The sequence below is a fragment of the Notamacropus eugenii genome, chromosome 1 (genome assembly GCF_028372415.1).
Source record: "Notamacropus eugenii isolate mMacEug1 chromosome 1, mMacEug1.pri_v2, whole genome shotgun sequence".
In the NCBI taxonomy this organism is placed as follows: Eukaryota; Metazoa; Chordata; class Mammalia; order Diprotodontia; family Macropodidae; genus Notamacropus; species Notamacropus eugenii.
Window position 1 is genome coordinate 375152153 of NC_092872.1, and position 9079 is coordinate 375161231.

The window sequence follows — 9079 nt, forward strand, 5'->3', positions numbered from 1 at the left end:
AAATCTTCTGGAGTTGCTTGAGACATATAAAAACTGTGACTTGCCCAGGGTCAGAGACAGGATTTGAATTCGGGTTTGCCAAGAGAGTCTCTAACCCAAAAGCACTCTATCCACCTCCCTGGATGGTCCAAGTAGCAAATTCTAGAGGAGGAAACAAACACAGAGGTGAAGAGAGCTGCCCAATGTCACACAGGAGCTAGTCAGCGACAGAGTCAGGCCTCAGATCAGAATCTTCGGGTTCTTCGTCTGGCAAGCTTTGCTCTATACCATAAGTGCTTACCAGGAAGTTTTCAAGTAAGAAATGGCAGATTAAATGAATGAATGAAAAGAGAGGTGTTTTGGTTGCTGGACCTCCAGATCTCCACCTGCAGAAACTGAAAGACAATCCTCAGATTCTGAAGGTCCCCTAGAAATCACTGAATTGAATCAGTGAATGATAACAACCATACATTTGTAGCACACCTTATGATTTACAAAGTGTTTTATGTGTGTCTTCCATTTACATAGAGAGGTTGAAAGGAGCAGTGACTATAGACCTAGTCCAGTAACCAAAAAGACAGATTAAAATCCAGCCTCTGATAAATATGAGGCTGTGACCCTGAAAAAGTCATTTAATTTCCAGTGCCCAAGGCTATTCTGAGCCCTGATAGTTTCAACCAGAAGTGTCAAACACAGCCATAAGGCGTGATTCCTCAAACAAGATTCCTGCACAGTCTTCGGTGGAAACCAGATTAAAATGTAATTGGAAAATATTTACAAAATGAGAAAAATGCAATAGAACATAGATAATGTTAATATGTGGTTTTTGAAATCAATATGCATCCTTTAGGGATCCTTATGTATGGTTTAGTGCCCCTCACCCATCCGCCCTGCCCCATTTCTGTTTGAGTATAACACTACTGCATTTTGCTGTAAATTGCAAAGAAGGTGTTTTTCTGCATTAGTGAAGAGTTTCCTCACGTGGGAGTTCCCTACACCAATGAAACCACAGGTCTAGTGCCTATCCCTATATTTATGTAATACATTATACTTTTATATCATCTCATTCACAAGAAGACCACGAAGTAACAGTATAATTACAATCCACTAATGACATCCATTGATGAATCATCCTGGCATCATGGAGGTCACCCTGGCTTTTGAAAGGCACAAGCAGCCAAACCTATCAAATTAGAATGCTCAGAATGAACCCAGTGACTCTGATGGGAATCCCAGCCTGACACCCAAGCACTAGCCTAGCTGAGTGTGGAGAGGTCTCCCATCAGGAAGCAGTAGGAGATGCTAGAGGGATAAATTCTGTTGGCCACAGCAATTCATATAAGCATGCTAAAGCATGCAAGTACTGCAATTTGCCATGGAGAAAGATTTCGTCACACTGATGAAATCTTAGATCTTCTGAAGCATTTTTGAAGGGAGGAGGAGAGAGAGCCCAGACTTTAGGAAACTTCCAGTGAGGAAATTACTTCAACCAATGGATCCTTTGTCTAATAACTGCCTAGCAATAGTTTTCTTTCTCTTATAACATGCTCCCCACTTTCATCATCTTTTCATCTTCTTCTGTGAACACCATATATAAATCTACGCCATACTCGGTTGGACAAGTAGATCGGTAACACCATATGTAAATCTACGCCATACTCGGTTGGACAAGTAGATAGGTGACACCATATGTAAATCTACGCCATACTCAGTTGGACAAGTAGATAGGTAACACCATATATAAATCTACGCCATACTCGGTTGGACAAGTAGATAGGTAACACCATATATAAATCTACGCCATACTCAGTTGGACAAGTAGATAGGTAACACCATATGTAAATCTACGCCATACTTGGTTGGACAAGTAGATAGGTGACACCATATATAAATCTACGCCATACTCGGTTGGACAAGTAGATAGGTAACACCATATATAAATCTGCGCCATACTCAGTTGGACAAGTAGATAGTGAATATCATCAGTAGTTGGTTGGATAAAGAATATGTTGGTGAGTTCATAGGTGTGAAAAGAGGGTGAGAATCTATTTGATAAATATTCTACTGAGCACAGTGAAGATGACAGGGCCTTAAGAAAAAAGGCTAAGACAACTTTGGACTTCATTGCAGAAAGTCAAGGGGAGGGGATCATCAAAGGGAGTTTCAGCATATCTTTGTTCTGCCCAAAGAAAAGAAAGAAAATGAAGTTACTGCAGCTACAAGAGCAACTGGGCATGACTAGGAAAACCTGGAACAAGAGTTGAGGCTGCTATCTCATTTTGGATCACTGATGTTGAAATTCAGTAAACATTTTTCATTCCCCAGATTTTCTCTTCTAGCAGGCTATTTCTGCTTTTGCCTGCCTGCTTTAAATTATACTTAGTAGAATCCCCATAAAAAGGAATTCAATTTCCAAAACAACCCACACTCTCATCTTCTTCTATAAGATCCAAAGAACTTTGAAAAAGCTGGCATCCCTCTACTTACCATACTAATGATCATCAAAAGCTAGAAGGTAAGAGGTTTGGGGGGACACACACAGAAGCAGGCTAATTACACAGATGAGGTCACTGATGGATAAGCAAGTGCCTCAGACATGGAAAGAAACAGAGGGATTTGAGCTGGGAAGGAGAAGGACAAAAAACATCTATTTGCAAAAACAATTTTTTTGTTTTTTCATTAGTGTTACTGACATCTTTGCTAGTGGGATGGACTTGATTAAGACTATTGTAAAGTGACAAAGATTGGGCTAATGCTGGACATGAGGCCCAGGGGCCAATTAATTCCATCCCAAAATCTTTTCCATACAAATTAACTGAACTCTTTAACCCAACTTGACAGCTGTAAGAATTGTTTCCATTCAGGGGCTTTTCATGCTGAAATCAACAAAAATCAAACCTGAACCTGGAAAGGCAGCCTGAGCAGGGGGCCCTGGCTGAGACTTAAAATATTTCTGCATAAGTGCACCACAGATCCCCTAAGGAACCCCTGGGTAGAAGCTTTGTGTTGCTCATGGGAAAAAAGATAAATAAACCATATGAAAAGAGTATGTCAGTCACAGATAGAAAGAGATGGAACAACAGCTTCCAGAAGAAACAGAACTGTCAGAACAAGATGGGGAGGTACTTTGAAGGGAAGGTTATTTTTAAGCTTAAGAAACTAAATTTCCAAATATTCTGTTCAGCAAAATCTATTTATAAGTAAGGTTGCTTTTTTGAGAATCTTTTTTTTTTTTTTGCTTGGTTCTGAATTTCTTTTTAGCCATTGGAGGAGGAGGCAAAAAGATACAGAGTGTCTGACAACTTCAACAGGGTTCATTCGTTCAACAAATATTTATTAAGTCCTACTATGTGCATAAGTTGTTCTAGGCTCTGGGAGAAATGGAGAATAGACAATCGTTAAGGAGACTCAGAGTTGAGGCAACGGTAATTGTTCATGGTCTAGTATCAGCTCAGAAGATCTCTAGTGGAGTGTCCCACAGACCCATACTTGGTCCTGTGCCATTTAACATTTTTAGCAATGACTCATTTGAAGATGTAGATGGTATGCTTTTCAAATTTGTAAATGTCACAAATTTAGGAGGAATATAATGACTGGATCAAAGTCAGGATCCAAGAAGTTCTCAACAAATTAAATTAAACTTAAAAAGAGATAAGTGTAAAATATTACACTAGTGATAAAAATATAAGTAAAAGATGAGGTTAGCATGACTATAAAGAGGTTCATGTATTAAAATAATTTTGGAGTTTTAATGGAATGAAAGCAAGAAGTAAAAAAAGTAGAATGAAAATTGTATGGCAATCAAAAAAGTTAAAGCTTGTAGCTTATCAGGGTGATCATGGAACTCCCAGAAGAACATTTTCTGATGGCCAGGACAAATTCCATGAAACATACCCAGGGCAAGCAGCACAAAAGGCACACTCAAATCCACTTTCTAAGACCAACTCAGAGAAGTCCTGGAGAGATATTGAAACATGAGGCAATAGTCCCTGTAGGTAGAAACTTCCCACCCACTAATATCATGGTAACATGGCTGCTGCTGGGGAGGCCTCAAAGGGGAGGAGTATGGTGGAGCCAGGACTGGGAAGAACTTGCCTCTGACACAGGTGGGTTGTAGGGAAGGAAAGGAAGCATGTCATCTAGTACCTTCGTATTTTAATTATTTTTTTAACTAAGTTCTAAACTCAGTTTCTACTTGCTGAAGGAGCAAAGGTATTGTCAGAGGACTCTAAAGTTCTGGCACCGTGAAGCATAGCCCTGGTCATTCCATCCTGATTATTGCTCCAACTAGTCCAAAGGAAGTATCTGTGTCATAGAAATGGCCATAAAGCTGTTTTGCAGGCAACAGTATTTTCAGCTTCCCATGGTATTATGTTCTGAATAAACAACATTCCCTATTTAATATGCAAAACACTTAAAATAGACAACAGGAGCTATGAGCAAACATTATACAGTCAGTCTTGGGAAGACCCTCATTTTCTGACTATTCACTTGGAATTTCACTTCAATTTTATAAAGTGAATAGTTTAATTTGGATGTTTCCTTGGATATACTTTCTTCTTTTTCCCTTGATTATTCTCAGAAATTCTGCTTCATCTCATTTTTTCCTCATTTCCAAATGAAGAAACTTCAAGAGACCTGGTAGAGTTAGAAAAACAATTCTCTTATGTGCTGAAACAATGGTCTGCAACCAAAACTGGTTATTAGATGTCAAGTCTCAAAATGAACATACAAATGATTATTTCCATGTTGTTGGCCTATTAATCTATCAAAAAATACTTAGTGACCACTTTCTGTGAGGGACACAGAAGACTGCCATGGTTCCTGATGGGGCCTGAGAGAGCTTACAAAATAGTAACAAGTGATACCTAAAACATCAGCTTGTGTTATGTCTGAGAAGATGTTACATAAGTATTTAAAGAACATAGAAAATCACTGGACACAACTAAATACTTTATTAAGGCACGATAGTATTCATTCCATTTCATCCATGTACAATAATTAGTTCAGCCACTCCATAACTTAAGAACTCTGATAGACACAGTGAACCCCAATGATTCCGGAGGACTGATGATGAAAAATGTGGCCAGCCTTCTGACAGGGAGGTGATGGATTAAATATATAGAATAAGACACACATTTTTGAATATAGCCAAGATAAGAATATGTTGAGATTGATTATCCATATTTGATACAAGAATTTTGTTTTTCTTTTTTTCTTTTCCAATGTGTCTTGAGAGGGGAGGAAAAGAAAATAAATTATTTTTAATTGAAAAAAATGTTTTTAAATATGAGAGCATTAGACTATAAGATAATTCATCAATCATCACACATTCTAATGACATTTTAATCCTTTAAAAAAATTAAGTACCAACAATATGTCAGGGACAGTGTGTTTCCTATTAATCTATCAATTATCAAATATATGTTAGGCAGCTAGGTAGAAGAGAGGATACAATGTTGAACTTGGTTTCAGGAAGACATGAGTTCTAATCCTGCCTCAGACACTTACTAGTTGTGTGGGATAATTATTTAACTTAGGTCTGCTTTAGTGTCCTCATCTCTGAAAAGAGAAAAATAGTAGCACCTGTCCTATCCTGTAGAGTTGTTGTGAGGATTGTAAACCTTCAGGTGCTACAAATGCTAATTACCATTATCAGTATTGTTACTGTGTGTAGAAGACTGTGCTGGTGATGGGGAGATGCAAAGTTTACAACCTAATAGGGCATCTGATACCAATGAGAAGCAGTATGGTATAGTAGATAGTCAGGAAGACCTGTATTCAAGTCCTGTGTCATATATTCTGGCTCAATAAGTTACACGGGTAGAGGGAGTTTCCTCACCTGCAGTTCACTATATTCATGAAAACATAGATCTAGACCAAAGGAGAAAAAAAATGACCCAACACAACTCTATTATACAATATCCCATGAGCATATCCGAATTACAAACTAAACTGCAGTGTGATGGAGTCTGAAGGCAGTATTTGGTAGAAGTCCAACACCAGAAGAAGATGGGAAGGGAATGTATTCCAGGCATAGGGTCTAACAATTTAAGTAAAGGCACAAAGATGTGAGAATACAGTATTGTTAATGGGTCAGGGTTGTCCAGTTTCTCTGGAACAGAGAGTATGAAGGAGAGGAATATGAGAGACAAAGCTAGAAAGGTGGGGAGCATGTCAATTTGTTGAGAGCCTTAAAATTCAAAGGAGAACAGACAATACAATGGAAAGAGCACTGGCTCTGGAGTCAAAGGCCCTGAGTTCAAATCCTACCTTTAATGCCTTCTTCCTATGTGATCTTGGACCAGACATTTAATTTCTTCATCTGTAAAATGAAGGGATTAGGCTCAGATGATCTCTGAGATCCCTTCCAGCTCCAAATCTGAGATGCAATGATCTTGAATGTTATTCAATAGGATAATAAAGAGCCATTGAAGATTTTTAAGAAGAGAAGTAACTATTTTTTTAAGTGATTCTGACAACAATGTATAGGTTGAATTGCTGTGGGAAAATAGTGGAAGTGGGGAGACCTGTTAGGAGACTATTGTAATAATCTAAGCAAGTGGTAATGACCTGAATTAGGTATTAATAACAAAGCGAGAATAAATGTAAGAGAGTTTGCACTGATGGAATCAACAGCCTAAGAACTGATTAGATGTGAGAGATAAAGAAGAATAAAGAATCAAAGATAATCCAGGGTTACCAACATGGGAAACTAGGAGCCGCTGGTACTGCTGACCAAAGCCCTGAAGTCAGGAGGCAGAGGGTTTAGGTGAAAAGATTTTGGTCTCAAACTTCTCAGACTCAATTAAAGTATCAAGATGACCACATGATGCCTTTCACTGTTCTTACTGAGTCTTGTTTTCTTAAAGCCAGGAGAGGCACTAAGGAACCAAATATACACATGCACCTAACTGGGGAGGTTTGGTTAGTAAGCATCTCTCACATTGCTGGCTGGGATGCCTGCTCTGTGCCAAGAAGGCCCTCATTTCACAGTTGTTGAATTGCCAGAACCCTGGGAAGAGAAATGCTTCTAAGCACAAATGGGATTGTCTCCTTGAAAGCTGGAATGTCTTCAATAATCTAGCTGCCTGAACAATGAATCATAATTAAGTTTTTGGAGAACCAGCTAAGACTCCCAACCAAGCTTCCCTGAAAAGATGCAGTGTTGGTTGTTATCAGAGTCTTCCCAAAGGAATGAAATGAAATGAAGAATGAATAAATAAGCATTTATTAAACATTTAATATGTACCAAGCACTGTGCTAAGCTTATACACATAGAAAGGTGGAGACAGCTCCTGCTCTCAAGGAGTTCACACTAATTAAGGGGAGAGTATACACATTAAAACGTTCTGTTGTGGGGCAGGTGGCAGGAGAAAGGCCTAATGATGAATGGAAAGCTCAGGCAGAAGTGCCTGGAGGTCTTTAAGGTGTAGCAGGGTAAATAGCAAAGATCTGAGAATCCTGTAAGGATACAGTGGCAGGGAGAGGGTAAGGCCTAGAAGTCCTCCATCTTACCAGCAGGATTTTGGTTGTTGACTCCCTACTTATTCAAGCAGTGAGACAAAGAGAAAGCAAGGACATTAAATTAGCTTATGCCCTGGGGCATAAAGGATATCAGGATACATATATATGAAATCAGGCAGTAAGCCAAAGGAAATTGACAGAGAATGATTCATCTCCTTCTCTTGCTTCTTACCTTTTTTCTAGTAAGAATGTTTGTGAGAAAATTCTGAGTTTGGGACTTTTATAAGCCAAGTAAATTTCCAAACTGCTGTGCTGATGGGTAAAAAGTTCTCAATCTACCTTAGTCAGTAAATCTCAACTTCCCTTGAAGGTCAAGAATAAAGTTCAAACAGAATGGAATTCATTTCTTCTATTCCCCAGTGGTTGCATTATTTGCTCTTTCCTAGGGTTAGCCAAAGTCGGATTCTTAGGTTCTCTTTGTGGAGTGACAGAGGAAAGAGATAAAGAAGCAGGTGTGTTTGCAAAGAGAACACTGGTAAATGTGCAGAGTTGAGAGTGGTGTAACCAATACAAGTTCTCCAAGCCAGAAAAAATGGCTTTGAGTTAATTGATTTGAAAACCTAATGTTGCAAAACAACATTAAATATACCCTAGAGTCTAAGAGTTATTTTGTTTTGTCTTGTTTTTAACCTCCACAGGTCCTGCTACTTTATTCTTCCTGGGATAAATTAAGCAAGGAATTGGATGCTGAAGATGAATATCTATGTTTGTCTGAAGAATGCTTGATGGAAAAATCTTCAATTGGTGTTAAATTATTTTAACATCAGGGATGCCACAGGTATATCACTGGCCTGGTCTAATATGAGAAGCAATGGAACTGAAAAACAATCTCTAGTCATCTACAGTATTAACAGGCAATGAGCCAGCATGTGAAACCTGAGAATCATGTACTGGCACAGGTTACACATCTTTGGCTTCCCTTTGGGGGCATGAAAGCCCGGGTACTCCATTCACTCATGTCTCTTTTCAATGTGAACCTAGACATCGTTCTGATTTCGCTAATCTTGGCATTTCAATGGCAAATGAAAGGTCAGGCTAGAATCAGATGACTGCCAGCTCTCTGTCCATCCTGTCTTTACTCTTACAATTTAGAATTATGCAGAAGTTATCCTGCTCATGGAGCCTAAGGAATTGGTGGGTGGGGCTGTTCCCCTTTATCACTGAATCTTAAACCCAGCCTACCTTTCAGAGATAACCTGGTTGAGCCCCTATCTCCAGTCTTTTAAAGCTTTCTAAGACAGTTGAATTCTTAATATTTTGTTTTCCTTTTAAGGGCCAGCACTTATTCACGATGTCCCTAATCCCCCTCCTTTTCCCTTGACTCCACATTCAGCATCCTTAGGTCCTGATTCTGAAGCCTTATTCTTTTCCATTCCACTTTCCTGTGGTTTCAAAACTGCTCTTTCCATCTGGATGCCTTCTGGGCAAGGGACTCTCTACAGTTGGGGTGTACTGATCAAAGAAATGAGGGCACTGGTAATGAACAATCTCAAGCAAAAATAAAGCATGATCAGGTAATGAGAAGGACATGACTAGTTGCTATGGTCAATATTTGAATTAAATGGAGGATGAA

General features: G+C 39.0%; 1 protein-coding gene across 3 annotated transcripts in view; it reads left to right on the top strand.

The window, feature by feature from the left end:
* The window catches only part of SH3RF2 (SH3 domain containing ring finger 2), a 167010-nt gene extending 157931 nt beyond the window's left edge, over nucleotides 1-9079 (top strand). For all 3 annotated transcript variants that reach the window (XM_072630651.1, XM_072630653.1, XM_072630654.1), the window contains one exon: nucleotides 8145-9079. The gene's annotated coding sequence lies outside the window, so the exon portion shown is untranslated. The remainder of the gene's footprint in view (nucleotides 1-8144) is intronic.